Genomic DNA, 18,142 nt, shown 5'->3' with positions numbered 1-18,142 from the left:
TACAGGTGTTAAATGGGGGACCTGACCGCGTTGTTGTTCCGGAGGGATCGGTGCTGGCTCACGCCACTACCGATTTCGCCTCTTGTGACAAAACGCCATGCGCTCGGATGCCCGCGGGTGGGCCTCCGCACGATCGTTCACAAGAACGCTGGATCGCAGATTTATGCGGAGAGAATTCTTCCTTGTCGAATGAACAAAGGAACGCCCTGCATTCACTATTGCTACGGTACGCTGATGTTTTCAGCAGAAATGATTTGGACCTCGGCCGCACGTCGCTTTTGTCGCACCATATTGACACCGGTGCGGCACCTCCCATCTGTATGCACCCTCATCGCATGAGCCCGGCTAGAAAGGGAACACGTGCGCGGAGCGGTAGATTAATTGCTGGCAGCGGATATTATTTCGCCGTCCAACAGCCCTTGGGGCGCGCCCGTCGTTCTGGTTAAGAAAAAGGATGGTGGTACGAGGTTTTGCGTTGATTTCCGCCGGTTGAACAAAATTTCGGTGGTGGATGCGCACCCCTTACCGAGGATGGATGATTCATTGGATGCTTTATCGGGTGCTAAATTCTTTTCCACCCTTGACCTGTCCTCGGGCTTCTGGCAGCTTCCCCTCGATGATGAGTCGAAGGCCAAAACGGCATTCCGCACGCCGCAAGGTCTCTTTGAATTTAATCGATTGCCTATGGGCTTGAATGCGGTGCCGGCGACGTTTCAGCGGCTCATGGAATTGGTGTTGGCTGGACTACAGTGGGAAACGTGCCTCATATATCTGGACGATATAATTGTCTTCAGCCGCACGTTTGAGGAACACCTCCAATGCCTAGAGACGGTTTTTCAAAGAATGCGCGCGGCTGACCTTAAGTTTAAACCTAAGAAATGCCACCTTCTGCAACACTCCGTCCGTTACTTGGGTCATATTGTCAGTTCAGACAGCGTGTCCACTGACCCTCTGAAAACCAAATGTGTACGAGAGTGGCCCACACCCACTTCAGTGGGTGATGTTCGGCAGTTTATTGGGTTCACTTCCTATTATCTCCGCTTCGCTAAGAACTTTGCGACGTTGGCAAAACCATTACACGTTTTGACTGTCAAAAATCAAAGGTTTAAATGGGGAGAGGAAGAGGAAAGTTCTTTTGTGGCACTTCGGGACCACCTCGCCACGGCGCCTACGCTAGATTACCCAGACTTCTCACAGCCGTTCATCCTTGATACGGATGCTAGTGATATCGGCATTGGGGCCGTTTTGTCACAACGTAAGGACTGGGTTGAGCGAGTGATGGCGTATGGCAGCAGGGTTCTATCCCCTGCGGAAACGCGCTATTGCGTGACAAGACGAGAACTTTTGGCAATTGTCCACTTTGTTCGATTGTACCGGCCATACCTATATGGACGAAAGTTCCTAGTTCGCACTGATCATGCGGCTTTGCAATACTCCTTGAAATTGGATCAACCATCAGGCCAATTGGCTCGGTGGTTGGAATCGTTACAGGAATTTTCCTTCGATATTACATACCGAAAGGAGGCCCGTCACGCGAACGCTGACGCGCTCTTAAGGCTGCCGCCCCTTCCTCCGTGCACTTGCCTGACGGGCACGCACCGCTGTGCGGCACCGCCCACCTCGCCCTGTCCGGTTATGGGGGCGATAGCGAATGAGGACGACGCAGGGGCGAAAGCGGAGGAGGATGACCAGCAGGTGTCGGTGGACACCGATGATACCTTACGGCTGCCGCACGCGGTCTGGTTACGTGAGCAGGAGGCCGATGCCTCGCTGTCTCCGCTACGGAAATTGATAGGGAAACAAAAATCTCAATTGGCGGGCTGGAAGTGGCAGATGTTCCGAGGCAAGTCGGGATTGTTAATGTGTACCGACGGGTTGTCTGACCGACCACGCTTGGTGGTGCCTACTTCGCTTTGCTACGACCTGCTCCGTGCTCTGCACGCTGATAAGTTGATGCACCTCGGCGTCCAAAAGACTTTGGCCGCGATGCAGAAGGATTTTTTTTGGGCTGGTATGACGACAGACGTCAATGACTTTGTCCGCTCATGCCAGGATTGTGCGAAGAGGAAGCCGCCTCGGAACCCCTATGTACCACCGTTACGTTCCATTGAGGTGTCCCGTATCAACGAATTGGTTGCTCTCGATATTCTGGGCCCGTTTCCCCCGTCGGCTAGGGGCAATAAATACCTTCTGGTCGGGGTGGAATATTTTTCTCGATGGCCGATGGCCTGGCCTCTGCCCGACCAAACGGCAGCGTCCATTACCGACACTTTCTTGAACGGGTATGTCATGGACAAGGGGGCACCTGAGAGGCTGCTCACAGATCAAGGGCGGAATTTCTCTTCTAAATTGCTTAAGGAAGTTTGTGACGCGCTGGGTACGAAGAAAATTCGCACTTCTCCATACCATCCACAAACAGATGGTATGGTGGAACGATTCAACCGTACCCTCTCGGCTATGCTTTGTCATACGGTCAGTGAAAAGCAAACCGATTGGGACCTGCACATACCAGGCGTCTTAGCGGCTTACCGCATGGTTCCACACACGTCCACGGGATACTCACCGTTTTTTTTATGTATGGCCGTGAAAATGTTCCACCCATCGATGTGCAGCTGGGTAAACCGAGTAAACGACCATCCCGCTCCTTGCCTGACCACGTGCGTGATTCGCTTGAACGAGTAACAGAGGCGCGAGGGGCTGCCCGGTGTGCGACGGCCCGTGCCCAGGCAAGGAACGAACGGTATGCGCGTCGATCGCATGCTCACATGCCTTGGTCAGTGGGAGACCTGACCTAGCGTGGCTCCACTGCCCCCAGGTACCGGCGGGCACATCCCCCAAACTGCACAGGCCGTGGCGGGGGCCTGTGACGCTGGTAGATGTTCAGAACTTGCAAAGTATCCGCGTTCAGTACGGAAAACGGCGGTGGTATGTTCACTCCTCGCGACTTAAACCCTATGTTGACGCGCGTGTCGGCCCTTCATCCCCACTAGCTGACCTGCCGGGTTCTGCCGAGCCGACTACGCCGATTGCCACACCCGTTGATCCCAAGGGGGACTGTGTTGTGCCTCCTACAGATGAACAGGTTCTGAGGGCTGAGGAAGCCCCAGCCGCCCCCCCTCCAACGGGGCCTGCCCTGGACGTGACCAGGCACCAACAACCTACTTCTTCTTCGAGCCTACTACCTCCTGTCCATCCGGAAGCAAGGCGACCATGCGCTAGGAGCGGAGAGGGTCCCGCGTCGTGTACGCGGTCTAAATCTCTCCCGTTTCGTTAACGTTTGATCGTTTAGCTATTTCCCTGTCGTTACTGCGTTGCAGGGGCGCCCTAATGTATGTCCGGTTTTTCATGGGTGACCTGGCCATTCGGGGCTCCAGCTAATGGGGAGCCGGATTAGAGGCGTGGTCCCGGGATTGACAGGGAACCATCGAGAACGGTGAATGCTGTCTACGGAGGATTGGCTGGGGGGTACCACGTGACGAAGGGATTAAGAGAGAGAGAACGATCGAGAGCAGACTGGGGAACGAGCAGAGCAAGAGCCACGCGCGTACGGGGGCTCTGGGTGCCACGTGCATGGTGGGAACTTGGTGTGAAGTCTGCCCGCTCTCTGTTGTCTGCCAGCAACGGAGAGTGTGTGAGTAAAGTGTATTGTGGAAGTGGAAATAAAAAGGACCGATTCCGAAGCCGTCTCAGAAGGATTATTACACCTGTATAAAAGACACCTGGGAGCCAGAAATCTTTCTGATTGAGAGGGGTTCAAATACTTATTTCCCTCATTAAAATGCAAATCAATTTATAACACTTTTTGACATGCGTTTTTCTGGATTTTGTTGTTGTTATTCTGTCTCTCACTGTTCAAATAAACCTACCATTAAAATTATAGACTGATCATTTCTTTGTCAGTGGGCAAACGTACAAAATCAGCAGGGGATCAAATACTTTTTTCCCTCACTGTAGGTGCTCTACGGTGTAGTTGAGGACTCCTAGGGTAACTGTGACCTCCTCGCTCTGTGACACCAAAGACCTTGAGTTGGTTTTCTCGGCTCTCGGCATCAAGTTGAATGCATCCTCTAGCTCACATATGTCAAATACAAGACCCGCGGGCCGAATCTGGCCTGCCAGGCCGTTTTATGTGGCCCTCGCAGAGGTGCTGGCTGGGGAGATCAAAAGATCTCCCTGCACCACCAGAAGCTCTCTCTATACCCACAAACAAGCAGGTAGCGCGCCTCTTCCGCTACCTGCAGTTAGAAGCATCGGGGGTTACGTCTACAGGGCGCCCGTCGATCACCGTCACCATTTGAAAAATAAACAGTGAAGTCCCGCCGCTCCTCCTCCTGCCCTCCTCTTTTCCGGCCCTCCTCTCTTCAGAGCCGGCTCCTAGAATGTTTTTTTTACCGCGCTGAGTGCCGGGTCTCACGTGACAACCCGGCACTCAAAGTGAAACCATCGCGGAACACAGCGAAATTTTTTGCTGATTTATGTGGGTCGTGCCTTCACCATATTCACACAAAAAAACGTTTGGCTTCATCTGCTACCAAAACACTGGTATGTTTAAGAAGCTGCATTGTCTATCAATATTCTGTAAATATTGTGTGTTGTGTATGAGTGTGTGTCTGTGAGTGTTTGTGTGTCTGTGAGTGAAAAGCTACTTCGGATGGCCACCTGGAATGTTCGAACGCTCACTGCGGAGGAGAGGCTGCCACTCCTTTGTCGGGAGCTGGACCGGTACCGCCTGGATCTCTGTGGCATTCAGGAGGTCCGGTGGACCGGTTCTGACTCCTGCCACCATGAGGGGTGGACAGTCCTCTACTCGGGGCAGGAGACTGCCAAACAACAGGGTGTGGGTCTTCTTCTCAACAAAATAATGAAGGGGGCGTGGGAGCGTGGCGGTGAGGTGTGGGAAGCTGTAAGCCCCAGGATACTTTGGGCTCGCCTTCCCATCAACCGGAGGCGAGGACTGGTGGTCGTGGTTACTTATGCCCCCACCAAAGACGAACATCCGTGGAAGGATGCAGGCAAAGCCGATGAGTCAGATGCCTTCTATGACCTCCTGTCACAGGTGCTGGCTAAAGTGGCCACTCGGGACAGAGTCATCTTGTTGGGTGACTTCAATGCCCGAGTTGGTCATGATGTTGGCACCTGGTCTGGAGTGATTGGAGGGCATGGGCCAGATCAGCTCAATAACAACGATCAGAGGCTGATAGATTTTTGTGCAGCCCATGGGCTTGTAATTACCAACACGCTCTTCTGGCATCGGTGCACTCACACAACATCAGGGATGCATGCCAGGTAAAAGCAAGAACATCTGCTGGACTACATAGTGACGGACCAGCGGATGCGAGCCCATGTCCTTGACACCAGTACCTTCCATGGAGCTGATCTGCCCTCTGACCATCGACTAGTCATCTGTAAGATGCGCCTGCCATTCTTACACTCCGGTGGTGGGTGTACACCCAGGACCCCATTGCAACCTAAAGTGGCCTGGTCTCAGTTAGCTGATGAAAGTTGCAAGCGAGAATGTCATCATCGCTTGCAGCTGGGGTTGGCATCGTCCCCCACTCCTCCTGATGTCGAGGGTAAATGGGCGAGGTTTAGGACTGTGACTCATGCAGCTGCAATGGCTGCTTTGGGTACGCGGTCCAGACCTCCCCAGAGACCCTGGCTGACAGAGGAGGTGTTCAGGATAGTTGAGAAAAAGCGACAGGCCCAATCTCATCGGCTACAGCATCCCACGTCAGAGAATGAGGAGGCTTACCGCAGCCTTCGCTCGGAGGTTTGGAAAGCCGTAAGGCGCTGCAAGGATGGGTGGTGGTCGAAGGTTGCTGAGGAGATGGAGTCTGCCTCAGTGGCACGCAATCACAAATCACTATTTAACTCCATCAAAAAAGTAACCTGCAGCGCCACACCAATTACCATCATTAGAGGAAAAAATGGTGATCCAATCTCTGACCCCCAGGAACAGGTTTGCAAATTTGCTGAGCATTTTTGTGAGGTCCTGGGGCAAGGGAAATCCCTCAGCCAGGAAAACATCATGGCACAAAGTGGGGATGACCCTGCTGAGGCTACAGTGCCTCAAATATTGGAAGAAGTCACCCCCTGTGAGTGGCTGGATGAGGTGCCATCTGTTGAGGAAGTACTGAAGGCGATCCGGAGTCTGAGACCAGGAAAGGCACTGGGCAGAGATGATCTCCCAAGCGAAATGCTGAGGGAGGGTGGCGTTTGTGCACAGACTGCCCTACATGACATCATAACAACAGTCTGGACCACTGGACAGGTACCGCAGGATTGGAAGGATGTCCTGGTGGTCCCCCTCTTTAAGAACGGGAACCGCACAGACTGCAACAACTACAGGGGCATCTCACTCCTCAGTGTGCCGGGAAAGGTCCTGGCAAGGATTATTCAACATCGCCTTGCTAGGCACGCTGAGGAGAGGCTTGCGGAGCCCCAATGCGGTTGCAGGAAAGGACGGTCCCACACAGATGCCATATTTTCTATCTGTCTGCTACAGCAGAGGTGTAGGGAATTCCAACAAGACCTACATCTCTGCTTTATTGACCTGGTCAAGGCCTATGATACCATCAGTAGGCCTGGGCTCTGGGTTGTTCTTCGTGCTTTTGGAGTCCCTGACCCTCTGCTCACGACCATTAAGGACCTTCATGATGGTGAGTGGGCCCGGGTAAAACTACGTGGCCGGGAGTCAGAGCCATTCCCTGTACACCTTGGGGTGCGACAGGGATGTCCTCTGGCTCTCACATTATTTAACATATATTTTGACCACGTAGTTCGTGAAGCCTTCAATAGCTGTACCGGGGGAATTTCCATTTGGTACAGATATACTGTAATGGGAGGCTGATCGATGCTCGGGTGCAATCAAGGGATGGCTCCCTATTGGTCAACCACTTTATGTATGCCGATGATTTGGTAATAGCTGCTCATTCAGAGGAGGAGTTGGAGATGCTGCTGCTGAGACTGGAGCGTGCCACTAAGAGGTGGGGCCTTACCATCAGCCCCACCAAAACTAAGCACCTGCCTGGGTATTTTGTACCATTGGACACTCCACCCACACAACTCCCAATCGGTGATTGGGCAGTTGTGGAGAGGGTAGAGAGTTTCCCATACCTGGGCAGTGCGCTTATGACCGGCTACAGTTTAACAGCAGAGGTCTCACTCCGAATCAGTCGAGTGGCAATATCTTTTCATTGGTTGCGTAACTCTGTGCGGAAGCTACCTGGTCTGTCACTCCGCACGAAGCTTCAGGTCTTTTCGGCCACGGTCATTCCCTCCCTTCTCTATGCTTGCAAAACGTGGACCCCCCTAATGGAGCATCTTCGCCGGTTACAAACATTTAGGCTGGCTTGCCTACGATTTATCCTAGGTTTAACCAGGCTGGATTGTGTGAGGAGCTCACAAATTCTTGAAAGATCTGGGCAAAGCCCCATCGGTGAGCTCCTCCGGCAGGCAACGCTGCGTTGGCTGGGTCATGTAGCCCACATGGCCAGCCACCGCATGCCTAAACAGCTTTTATTTGGCCAGATCGAGGGGACTAAACGGGTACGGCATGGGCTAGAGAAGAGATGGAGTGATGTGGTACAGGAGGACGTAGAGCTGAGTGGACTTGCCGATCACTGGTACCAGCGGTGTCAAGATCGGCGTCTGGAGAGGAGGCTCGTGAAAGACGCTACTGGGCAGTTGGAGGCAGCCGCCCTCCAACAACAACGGAGGGCGGAGGAGCGACTCTTACAACAACGAGCGGAGTGCCGGGTGACTAAAGCACAGCAAGTTGGCACAGTAGGGGGCACAGGTGGTGCATCAGTCAGTCATCTCGGTCATCTCAGTCAGTCTACCTGTGGCACCTGGGTCTGCCCTGTGACCTCCTGCCAGCGGGCGTTCGACACTTCACGTGGCCTCAAGGTGTACATGGCCTGGCACATGGGTCATGGTGACATCACCGCTACTTAGTGGCGAATGGCAGTTGTTGTTGTATCAGTCATTAACACACAAACTCACACTAATACACGCTCACTAATACATACACAACAAACACACACTCACATAATGCTCACTCATACACATTCACTGATACACACATACAGTGGCGTAACTACCATGGTTGGGACTGGTGCTGTGGATGTATGGCATGTGGTAGTTTCACGTGGTTGCCTGGTAGTTTAGGGGGGCCCACTGGTGTCTTGTTACACCTCTGGTGACGTCACGTGACCTCCCGGCGCTCAGGTCCCGTGACATGCGCGGTAACACGGGGAGCATAGCTGCACGAAATAGAGAGTCTGAGAGGAGCCCTGTCCTGCCCTGACTAGGAGACATCAGGAGACGGTGGATGAAGTACAAATAAAGCATAGAAAAAGTAAGTGCTGCCGCGTATTGGTAAGTCTGGTGGTCAGATTGGCAAGTCTGAGGGTTAGATTGGCAAGTCTGGGAATGCATTGGCAAGTCTGAGGATCAAATTGATAAGTCTGTGAATGCATTGGCAAGTCTGGGAATGCATTCGCAAGGTATAACACTGTGATGCTCACAGGGCTATACCTAATAAATATGTAGGACTTGAAATGACACGCGTTTGATTGCGCTAATTAAGGGGTGAGGTCGTTAAGAGACGCCGCAGGTGTTACGGGCAACTGAGGACGCAGGCCGGTGATTGGTCGAGAGGGTGAGTGGTTGTTGACTGGCGCCGGGCTGACTACGATAACAGGATCACGCGAGGCTGGGGGCCTGGGGGCAAGTGGCAAAGCGGGGGATGAGATAATTAATTGGGGCTGATTGGTTTGGGTATAAAGGCAGAGCGTAGCGAAGAGACTGGAGTCTTGGTGAGTGTTGGAGTTGGAGCTGGAGACGGTGCCTTGGACAGAGACGGCGCAACAGAGAGTATAGTATAAGGTAGCAGTGAAACAGAGAAGTATAGGGTAGCAGTGAAACAGAGAGTATGGTATAAGGTAGCAGTGAATAAGAGAGTATAGTATAGGGTAGCAGTGGATAAGAGCGTCTAGTATAAGATAGCAGGGGACAAAGAGAATACAGTATACGGTAGCAGTGGATATAGAGAGCACGGACAGAGTAGCAAGGACGGAGCGAGTACAGCGTAGCGAGCAGCAGAGTATCAGACCTGAGTGGAGGGAGAGAGAGCGAGCGAAGCGGAGCGAACAAACGGAGGAACATTGAACGATGCTGTCGGCGATGTGAACTATACGCGGAATAAAAGGAACGAGAAAGACAAAAGTTGTCGCGTCAGTAGCAGTCCTACAAATATAACTGAAAACTGAAATGAAAAACATTAATATCTGCTTGCTATTATTTTTCCTAGACTTCTACTTTCAGAGTTAGTTATTACTTAAGTTATTACTAAAACCAGTAATAATCGAATGCAGAGGCAATTATTTAATATGATAAAGAGTAGATACATTTTCTTGGTTCTTTCGGCAAAGTCACGTAGAAGGGAAGTAATAAAATAATAAAAATAAAACATAATAAAATTATTCTCACGACGTTTCGGCCACAACGCAAGTAGCCGTCCTCAGGTGAAAACCAGGTCTGTCGAGGCGACAGCGTCTCATTCAGACGCTGTCGCCTCGACAGACCTGGTTTTCGTCGTGAGAATAATTTTATTATGTTTTATTTTATTATTTTATTACTTCCCTTCTACGTGACTTTACCGAAAGAACCAAGAAGATGAATCCCTGCAGTCACGAAAGCTTTAAATCGAAAAGTAGATACATTTATATAGTCTTACAGATACAACCGGCCCTTTGAGGGCACCCATAATGACGATGCGGCCCAAGATGAAATTGAGTTCGACACCCCTGCTCTAGCTCATTGAGTTTGGCGTTATTTGTTTTGCTGAACTCCCCCTGTTCTTCTACTGCCACCTGGAAAGATGTCATCATAGAATCTTGTTTCTCCACTCTCTCGCTGATACCACTTAACTTTTTATTGAGGACTCGGAATAGGTTGGTATTTTCCTCCGTAAGTTGACTAATCTTCCGAGTATATTGTGGAAAGTTTATTGACTTTTTTGAGAAGAGCTTGTAGCATCCCACGAGTTCCTCCATGAGGGGTTTCAGGTCTTTCTGTAAATGGGGAGGTGAGTGGAGAAGAGGCCTTATATATTTTTTGCGCGGAGCACGTGGAGTGTGGAGCAGACTAGCACAGGCCTCGGCTTTAGTTTCACGAAGCAGGCCCGAATCCAGACGTGCAGGTTTCTGTGCAGAGGGGAAGGCATGTTTAAAGTTTAAAGTCCGGGTTGCCCCTCTGGTGCTGTGAGGCTAAAGAATAGAGGAAGTGAAAAAGCAAACCAAAAACCAGTTTGTAACCTAATACAGGGTGTTTAAAAGGATGGACTCAATTTCAAAGCAGTATATTTCACAATGGCAACATGTTACAATTATACAAAAAGTTACAAACGGTTTAATGAGTTATCAGGTTTTACTAACCATTTCATAAATGTTCTATGTGCCCTCCACCTGCTGTACGGACAACATCGAGACGGTAGTTTAATTCGTCCCAAACGCCTCGCTTCTCACGTTTTTCTTTGAGGTACGTAGTCGCCCTGTGCTCTTCCCCTTACATAAGCATGCTGTTTCCTCAAATTGTCGGTACCAACGACGAATGCTCTTTGACATTAGCGGATCAATGCCAAAACGCCGTTAAAACGCACGCTGCACCGCAATTACGGATTCAGTCTTGCTGAACCGCAGAATGCATAACGCCTTGTGTTGCGCGGTCACCATCTTGCGAATGACGGAGGCTAAGGCCTGTTTGTGCGCTGAGAGAAGCATCTAGCGGTAATCTTTTGAAACTCTATGCCCCGCCCTTTCAAGTGGTAAGAGTTTAATTCATGGGCGGTTCGTGGTTGCAGAGATATAGCGATTTCAAATCGGGTCAATCATTTTAAAACACCCTGTATATTGAGTCGAATAGGTCTGTTTGAGCGCTTCTCATTCACAAAAATACGTTAAAGCATACATGGGGATCTTTGGTCTTTGTCTTTCACTTGCATCAAACAGGACAAAAGGGAGAAGAGGATCAAGACGTAGAACTTGTTTGATGTGTTTGAGGACATCAGCCTCACGATGCTGGACAGCATCATGAAGTGTGACTTCAGCTACCGCAGCAGCTGCCAGACGGACAGGTGACCCGGCGGGGCACGCGGAGGCCATGCAGAGCTGGAAGCACTGCGGCATGGGGCAGGGGCTCGCAGGCCTCGACATTGGCATTCAGCTCCTGGACACGTGGCTGTTGCCATCGTACATTACAATAGAGCGCCAATTTGAAAAGCACTTGTGCAATCAAGACACTTCTCACACCTGCAGCACTCAAATATGCTGAAACTGTAATGCCCAGCTAGACCTGGCTACGTCCTGTATAACTCCCAGTTAACCATCATCACCGGCTCGACGTCTCAGGTGCAAATGGCCCATTGTGAGTTTCATTCCCTATGCCTCTGCCCAGTCCATAAGCATAGTGATTGCATAATGCAGAATGACCTTGGCAAAGTGTGATGCATGACCTTACGCTAAACCATTAAGATGTTTCTACTCACTGCACAGACATTTACACGCACCAGTCTCATGATCCAGGTTCTTAAATTACCTACAAATGTAATAGCAACCTGCGATTTTCCATATCGATTCTCTTCAACCGAATCATATGTTTGCATAAAGTACAAAACGTATGTCCAGAGGTCCTCCCCATATTACCAGCCGTCTGTCACGTGCGCTAATAGCCACTGAGCGGCGTCTTGTAACTCGCGTGACCTCTCTCGCCCGTGCCCCGCTCTGGGTGGCCAGTGACAACTCCTATGTGTCGGCGGTGTTTGATCTGACAGAAATGGTGCGCCGTCGGAGCCGGCTCTTCCCGTACAACTTTGATGTCAACCTCAACCTGAGTCCACTGGAATTCCGCTTTCGCAAGATGTGCAACATCGCACACATGCAAACACGCGTATGGTGGGTGCACACGCATGCACAGACTAAGATACCCCGCTTAGCATAATATGAGAGGGTGAGGGTCACAGTGCAGTGTGCCAAAAGCCGTGTCTCCGCTCTACTGATAGACAGCTTAAAAATAAAACCCTTGCCTTTATCTGCCAGAAAATAGGAACCCCGTAAACATAGAGGGTGACCAGTAAAGTGCAGGTCACAACCCTGCGAATAACATGAGTCACAGAAGTCTAAGGCTAAATGTAGAATATTCTTCTTGTAGATGTGCATGTGTGTTCTGCTAATTAGATAAAGTGATCAAAGAACGCAAGGAGGCCTTGCGTGCGGAAGAGGAACTGGAGAATATCAAAGCAAGGCGGTACCTTGACTTCCTCGACATCTTGCTCAGTGTGCGGATGAGCGTCCGATCGTGAAGAGCATAGATGGCATGGACATTGTGGCCTCTCGATTGCACGTAGGGTCACAATAGGTATGAATAATAATAATCTGCAACGACCGGCTTCCCCACTTGTCAGGATGACAAGGGAAATGTGCTGACCGAGGAGGACATACAGGCTGAGGTGGATACCTTCGTGTTTGCTGGCCATGACACTCCAGCCAGTGACCTGGCCTGGGCCCTACATGCCATGGCTCACAACCCTCACCACCAGGATGCCGGCCATGCCGAGGTCGCAAGCCTGCTTGCAGGCCGGAACCTTCCTCACCTGGTGAGAGGTTTGGTATGCGACATGGAAAGCACTTTGCACGCTCTTAACTTAAGAGAACACAAGGTTTATTTCTGGAGATGACTCCTGAAACTCTCCAGGAGAATGGTTTTAAAGCTGATTTTGTCAATCAGTTGGACTTATTTCACTGTGTTTCTCTCAACCCATAAATTTCTCCTTCTTGTTAGAGGCTGATGGCAAAACAATATTTGCAGTAGCAGAATCTGTTTTACTGGGTCAATGTCAACTGACCGCCTGGACTAAATATTTACTTGGATTGCTTCATTTAGAGCAAAAGTTATAAACTTTGTTGGCGTGGTGCCCCAAATCAATACCACTGTTAATAAGGCACTTATTTCATGCTTTGTCTCTGTGAGTTTTGTGTTCGTGAGTCATGTGATTCATGTTGTGCATGAGTTAATTTGCCACCACAACAGGGTACTGACATTTCCTGTGCACGTTCGAAATAGTTCCTGCACTTTTCTTGCATGGTATCCATGCCATAGCGTGTGCCACCCCAGGGGAGCACGACCCACAGGTTTGAGAACCACAGATATGGAGAAACATTTCAGAAATATACTTTTGTCTACACGAAGGAACTTTTATCAAGACGTCTGGCCATCGTGAGAGAGAAGGCCTGGGAGTGCACTCTAGAGCAGCCTCTTCTTCCTTTCACTGGCAAGTCCACCTCAGCTGTACTTAACTCAGCTCACTTGGTTTCTCTAATCAAGGACATCTCACTGTCTCCGGATGATTTGCTTCTCAGTTTCGATGTAGTCTCTCTGTTCACCAATGTACCTGTACTTGACACCATTGCAATCATTGAAGACTTAGTCCAACAAGGACTGAATCCAGATGTACCAACTTTGGTAAGGTACTGTCTTACCAACAAATACTTCACCTGGAATGGTACATTCTACAGACAAAATGAGGGTTCCATAATGGGTTCTCCCTTATCGCCAGTCGTAGCAAATGTTTTCATGGAAAAATATGAGACAGATGCCATCCAGACATCCACCTTACATCCTTCCTTCTGGAAGAGATACTCAGATGACACGTTTCTCATCTGGCCACATGGCCTGCCAGCATTGAACCAATTTCTCAACCACATCAATTCCATACACCCGTCTATCAAATTGACCATGTAAGTGGAAAAGGATGGAAAGCTACTATTCCTGGATGTTTTGATCGAGAAGAGACCTGATGGCTGGTTGGGACATTTGGTCTACAGGAAAGCCACCCACACGGATGCCTATCTAAAGCCTGACTCCCACCACCATCCAGCCCAGAAGAATTCCCTCATCAAAACACTACACCATAGGGCCCGTTGCATCTCCGACCAGCACCACCTAGCCAGTGAGTTGGAGCACGTACACCAAGCTCTCAGAATGAATGGATACTCGGACCGTACAATCCGCAAAGCTGTCTCCCCAGCCATGCGGAGACAACCTTCTGAGGTTCCAACCAAAACCCTCACTTTACCGTACATAGCAGGGGTTACCTAAATTTTTCCTAAATCCTAAACAAACACAAGATCCAGGTCTGTTTCAATACAGTATACAACCTCCGTGATTTAATCCCATCTGTAATAGATGTGATTCCTGACATGCAATACCCTGGTGTCTACAAACTGAGCTGTGGTTGCGGCAGCAGTTATATTGGGGAAACGAAACGACATGTGTCGGACCGCGTCCGTGAACACAAGGCGGATCTGAAACACGGTAGGACCAATACCTCTGACATTGCCGATCATTGTTTTAACGCTGTGGACTCACGCGAAATTGATTTTTCCAAACCTACCGGCTACCTTCAGAGATTTGTTCATGAAACCATCCAGATATATAAACACAGACACAACTTCAACCGAGAGGATGGGTGCAAACTCAGCAATCATTAGAATGATGATATTAACCAGGTAAAGTCTTAACTGACTGTGATGTTTCCATCCAACCTGCATATGTCAGATTTTATTTCGACTATCTATGTCTCTCTCTCTATGCCTATCTCTTAGATCTATCATGCTCACATGTCCGTTGCATTGCACTCTTATGCCTTTGGATTGCACTCTCATGCTCACATGTCTTTTGGATTGTACTCTCATACTCACATGGCCTTCGGATTACACCCGTTTGGGTTGCACTCCCTCGTCGAGGAGGCCGCTCTTCTTCTCCTTCTTTTCTACAATTACATGCTAATTTCTCACATTAACATCATGCTAATCTCTCACATTCACATAGCCACTTCCATGCCCTATAATTTCTGACATTAACATCATGCTAATCCCTCACATTAACATAGACACTTCCGTGCCCTCGTCGAACAGGCCGCTCTATCTTACAATTACATGCTAATTTATATCCCTTGAGCTACATCCATTTCAAACCCTTTTAAAACAGTCTGCTTCAGCAGCAGACCATGCTTTCCCACCTGATGATGGACGCTTGTGTTGCGCCTGAAACATCGTGAGTTATTTTATTTTATACCTACGTGACTTTACCACGAAGGAACCTTCATCAAGACGTATGGCCATTGTGAGAGAGAAGGCCTAGAAGAGCTCTCTAGAGCGTATGAACTGCACTCACCTGGCCTCTGCATTTGACCTGCACGTGCAGATTCAATACATTCGTAGCCCCTACATGTGTTCACATTCCTTCCAGGCTGAAACAAATATAGGCAGAGCATGACAATTTTAGGATATTTTCATGATTTTAAATAAAAAATACAATGCAATTGTGACGATTTGAAACTTAAGCTCCACTTGCAGAGTTATTGAAAATAAGATGAATATTGACTTTGAAGGAAGTAGGTTTGGGCTTGAAAAATGTATTGCCCGATTAATGAGACTGGTGATGGAATTACAGCCAAAGGAGAGAACGTAGTGATGCAGCTCAGCGGTAGTGCGTTTGCCGCTTGTTGCATAAGTTATTTTTGTGTTTGTTTGTTATCCTTCCCCGGACGTCCGATTAGCACGGTTGACTATGTACGGTAAGAAAGAACTTGAACATACATTAATCGTACATAGATTGGAGGTGCGGGGGAAGGACAACAAACTAAACACAAGAAACTGTCCTCAAAAAGAATACATTTCAATCTAGTTTTAAAAGGAAGAGCGTTCCAGACGGCCGCAGAAGCGCATTTGAATGCGTGTTATGCAGTGGATATACAAAAGCCACTGCGAGGATGACCAGAGTTTGCATGATGGTTTATGCTCCTTGAGATCAGCAAGATATTGTGGTTAATTTGTAGCAAGCACTTTGTGTGTAATGAGTGCGATCTTATATGTATTTGTTCAGCAACCGGAAGCCAATGCAGCCCAGCGAGCACCGGACCAACATTGTTGGATTTTACAGTGCCTGTCACGACACATGCCAAAGAATTTTGTATACGTAGCTTGCTAATGTTTTTGTCAGACATCCCGTAGAGTAGTGAGTTGCGAAATAAAGCCTTGTCAATACTATGTGTAACGATTAGGAATAGCAGGGTTTATGGGGAGTGTGATTCCTTGGGGAGGGATGTAAGACACCAGGCGGGTTGGTCGTTTTGCCACTCTTTTTTCGGTGATACTTTCATGCACACTTATAGGCAGAACCCCACAAATATTGTCTGAATTGTGTGCTCTAATGGAACTTAATAAAGAAAAGGAACCCGTTTTTACACGCAATGCACCCGAACGACTCCATCACCCTTATACACCTACAAGCACGCCCGTTTATAGGGTCTCACGGTCCTGTGTGTCCCAGTCGGCCCGCAGCAATATGCAAAGCTTTTCGTGCCTTCTTTGGGGAGGTGTCTCCACAGTCTAACTGTAGGTAGAGCACTGGTGGCTCCCTTGGTGTGGTGTGTCCACACTGCACCTATAGACAGAGCAGGTGGCTCCCTTGGTGTGATGTCTCCGCATCAACAGTATGTAGAGCGGGTGGCTTCCTTTGGGAGTGGTGTCTCCCCACCAACAGCACGCAGAGCCCTGCTGCCTCCCCTTGGTGTGATGCCTCCACACTCCTGCGGTGGGTAGAGGCTTCCAGCTCCTGGCTGCTGCTGCTATTTTCTGGCCCCACTCCCTTCTGCTCACGTCAAGTGCCTCCAAACCCCTTATTTTTTCCCCTTTTATGGCAGGTAAATTTGCATAATTGGGCTTCCCCACACTCATACTCCTAAAATCGGTCTCATCAGCTTTATAACTGCCACAGAGGGAAGCCATGAGTGTGACCCTCAACTTTCGACTCGTCACATTATGCTACATGCCACCGTGTCGGCGATGTCACGACTAAATATTGGCTGAATGTGTCATAGAACCCTTATATGAAAATTATTGGACCTGACTAGATTTTGCACATGGTGATCAAAGGACATAATCTGGTCGAGTATGATGCAGAGGCTCATTAGTTGAGTAGAAAACTGAATCCTGGAGTCTGCGACCACCACCCCTGATCGTCTCACAATTGTTTTCACCTGAGCCCGAGTGCCAACCAGCAGAACCTCCGAGTTTCCTGGATTAAGCATCATTTCGTTTTGTGCAAACACATGTGCACTGCTCGCGTGTATTTTTAGAGGTTATCGATGCACCTCATGTCTAACTTTAACTTAAATGTCGAGTCGGCAATCGTTGATCAGATAGTGGATCAATGCAGTCTTGTTGACTAGGGAGCGTGCATTTACAAATCCAAAGTTGAGCTCTGGTCCATGGTTTGGCTCGATACCTGATATCAGCAGCAATATGGCGATGAAGGCACTCTTTCTGGATCGTGTGGATGTAGGGTGGAAGAACTGACCAGATCTGCAGCATAATAATGTGGGATGCATTGTAACAAGTGACGAGCACGGTCAGGTAGGGGTCGCCATTTCCACAGCAGATCGTAGCACAGTGGGTGTTGATATCGAGTCGTGTGACTTGGAAAGTCGATCAATCAGCACTCCCTTCTGTTGGTGAGTGCCACCGCAGTACTGGAGACATTTGGGTGAGACAGAATTAGTTTGTCGATCCAAGTAAAGATAAGTTCTCGGCATGGTCCCCCATTCTCCAAGGAAGAGGGGAGGCATTGCTTGTTCACACCGCTTGACTGTGGGGCCTGGCCGCAAGCACCCGGGCAGCAGCAGCAGAAACAGAATTGGGTTTGGGCACTTCTCTACACACCTGGTGACCTGGGTTAGATTCCTGGCCACATTAAGCAAGGAGTGCCTGAACCTGTCCTGGATCGCTCCTATGTCAACTCAGCTGTAAATGAATGCCCAGTGTGTTATCATCAGCACTTGGGTGGGTAAAGGTAGCACGGCATGCTGGTGGCCACAGAACCCCCGTTTATGCCAGGTTGGCCTAATCAAGTGCTGGCTAAACAGTATTTGCCAACTTGCCTCGCCACCAGCAACAATTCCAGGATTAACCCCTGGACATCCCCACCAGAGGTGATTAGTCTCAGTTAACTTAAGAGACCTGGGCCCTCCTCAGGTTTACTGATGGTAATTCTTCCGTGCGTGCGTCAGCGTCAAACTTGG

General features: G+C 49.4%; 1 long non-coding RNA gene across 1 annotated transcript in view; it reads right to left on the bottom strand.

The window, feature by feature from the left end:
* Positions 1-10,110: 10,110 nt before the first annotated feature.
* LOC133352709 (uncharacterized) overlaps positions 10,111-18,142 on the bottom strand; it is a 78,448-nt gene continuing 70,416 nt past the window's right edge. The window contains exon 4 of the long non-coding RNA XR_009756289.1: positions 10,111-10,208. This is a non-coding gene — a long non-coding RNA (uncharacterized LOC133352709). The remainder of the gene's footprint in view (positions 10,209-18,142) is intronic.

This window comes from Lethenteron reissneri, chromosome 41 (assembly GCF_015708825.2).
Source record: "Lethenteron reissneri isolate LAM-NWPU_2019-01 chromosome 41, ASM1570882v1, whole genome shotgun sequence".
In the NCBI taxonomy this organism is placed as follows: Eukaryota; Metazoa; Chordata; class Hyperoartia; order Petromyzontiformes; family Petromyzontidae; genus Lethenteron; species Lethenteron reissneri.
The sequence above is the reverse complement of the archived record's forward strand: the minus strand, read 5'-3'. Positions and strand labels throughout refer to the sequence as shown.